The sequence below is a fragment of the Echinops telfairi genome, unplaced genomic scaffold (genome assembly GCF_000313985.2).
Source record: "Echinops telfairi isolate 266 unplaced genomic scaffold, ASM31398v2 ScPeMD7_9;HRSCAF=40, whole genome shotgun sequence".
In the NCBI taxonomy this organism is placed as follows: Eukaryota; Metazoa; Chordata; class Mammalia; order Afrosoricida; family Tenrecidae; genus Echinops; species Echinops telfairi.
The window spans coordinates 14958565-14961123 of NW_022103906.1; positions in this window are offsets into that span (position 1 = coordinate 14958565).

Consider the following 2559-nt stretch of genomic DNA (forward strand, 5'->3'; position numbering starts at 1 on the left):
AAAAAAAAAAAGAAATTCCCCCAATAACTGAAGAGAGGATGTGTTTTTATATTGAAGTTGAGTAAAATTAAAAATTCAGTTATTTAGTTGCACTAGCCACATCTCAAATGTCTAGGGGCTACTGTACAGAGCAGGGCAGGTTTTAACATACACTTAGCGTACAGTAAGTGCTCAGTGAATGCTCCTTAACCATTACTCTCTCAGGGCTCCATTATGCCTCACACACGGGGAATACTGCCTTCCTCCGACTTGCAAGTCAAGCCTGACATTTGCTCTGTGCATAGCCTGTGAGATGAATCCCAAGCCAGCATCTCCAGGGCCTCTTCTGGGTGCAATTTCACAATCATAGATGTGGCCTTTTGCCAGGAGCATTTTCCTGATTTTCCCCACTGTGATTCTAGTAAGCCTTGAGGAATCTTCAGGGTTATTTTGCTATGTGCATGTGCATAAAGAGTGAGGATAACAAGGCTTTTGTGAAAGGTTATTCTTAGAAACAGTAACTTGGTACATCTGTGGCGCAGAAGTAACAGGACTAATTTGGTCACACGAGTAACTGTAGGTTCCTATGCACAGACCAAAGGGGTGACAGGAGAACCCGGTGTGAGTGTGGGACGTATTCCTAAAGTTTATTCTGTTTTAGCTTGCTCTCTGCCTCCAATGAGCTCACACAGTCCACTAGACATGATTAGACAGATATGTAAGCAATTATGACACAGCAAAATCTGAACTGTGTCACACCCAAACACAGTACACATGTTAAAAAGAGTTCAAGTGAAAGAGGATTTCTCCAGCAAGAGGATGAGAGAAACTTCTAGAGTCCGGTGAGAATGCAGTCTGTGTGCGGTGGGCATTCTAAGTGGTAAGATTGACATGAGCACTGTCTCAAAGATGAGAAATGTTTGGTGGACTGAGCCTAGGGATAATGACACCACATCAGAAAGAAAGATTGGGGCCAGCTCCCATGGGGATGAAGGACTGACCCAAACAATATGATTGTTGAAACTATTGTGCAGCCCCCAATTTTCACTTCAAGATTCATTCTTATGGAAAAAGCACCTATGGGAAGGAAACTCGTAGCTCTTGGATTTTACTGCCAGAGCTTGGAAGATTTCCTGGAAGCACTATTTATTTGGCTAAAATCACAGGAAATGTGCCTAGTTTGCTTTATGGAAGAATTAAATTTACTGGTGGATATGCCTTTCCATATGGGGAGAGGTGCGTGGAGCTCCTTCAATCCAAAGCACTGTCTGCAAGACTGAATGCGATGAGCTCTTACTGTTCTGAGCCCAACTCACAGGTAAGCCCTGACAGTCATCACTCTTGCAAATTCTGGGCCAATCTTGACACCTGGAGGGGCACCAGGCATCCCTCAACTAGCAGTTAGTACAGTATTGTCCTCATACCTATTATCAGGTGGTGCTCTGGCCACCTCCATATCCAATCATCATTATGTGTCTCCCTGTTATGATTGCGCTTGCTTAATCTCTCAAATCTTCATCCTTGATTGAGTCTCTGAAAGCCTTCCTGTATTTGACCTTCCTCCAATTCTCCATACAGTTAGTTAGGCTTATCCTCCAGAATGCCTCTACCCCACCAGGGATAAACCAAAAACACTAGTAACTTCACATAACTGACTTCGGGTTCTAACATATTACTCAGAACTCAGGATATAAAGCAAACAGAGACTCAACTTGAATAAGCTTAAACACTAAGTTTTTAATTAAAACACTAAATTTTAATCCATGTGGTGAAAGGATACAACGCTAACACACATCATTCTTAATTTTAAACCATGTAATATTTCCTTGTGTGGTGTAAATGTAAATGACTGCCTCTTAGTCTGTGTACAGATATCCCATGCAAGACTGTATAACAAAGAACGTGGCATCAGTTTAGGAGAAAGACTTGTTCCTCACTTGTATGCAACAGGCAGATGGCCCAACCTTGCTTACTGAAAGGAAAGAAGATTTCAGGCACTCGATGACGATCAAGACGACAGCCTTCAATATGGATTACACCTCAACATAAAGAAAACCAAAATCCTTACGACAGGACCAATAAGCAACAATAGCCAATAAGTAAATGGAGAAAAGATTTAAGTTGTCAATGATTTCATTTTACTCGAATCTAGGGTCAACATTCATGGAAACAGCAGTCAAGAAATCAAATGATTGTATGATAGATAAGTCATGTGCCAATAAAACCGTTAGGGGGTGAGGGAAGTGTTGTATGTTTCCTTTAAAAGAAAAGTTACAGGCAGGCCCCAATCCGAACTCCATGGACACTTCCCCTCTTCTCCTCAACCCTCGCTCAGCAGAATGCCCCTCAGAGGACAGCACTGAAGCTCCAGCTCAGGATGATCTTCCTGTTCAGAGCAGCCAATGCAGAGAGGAACATAAGGCCGGCCCCACCATGAGACACAAACACGAGGTCCCTCACTGACCCTAGTGCTACGAGAGACAACACTGGAGACAGTGCAGGAATTATGCCCAATCTGACCCCATCACACCCGGGGGAAACACTAAGGGTGTGCAACAGAGTAACAAGAGGAGCAAAGCA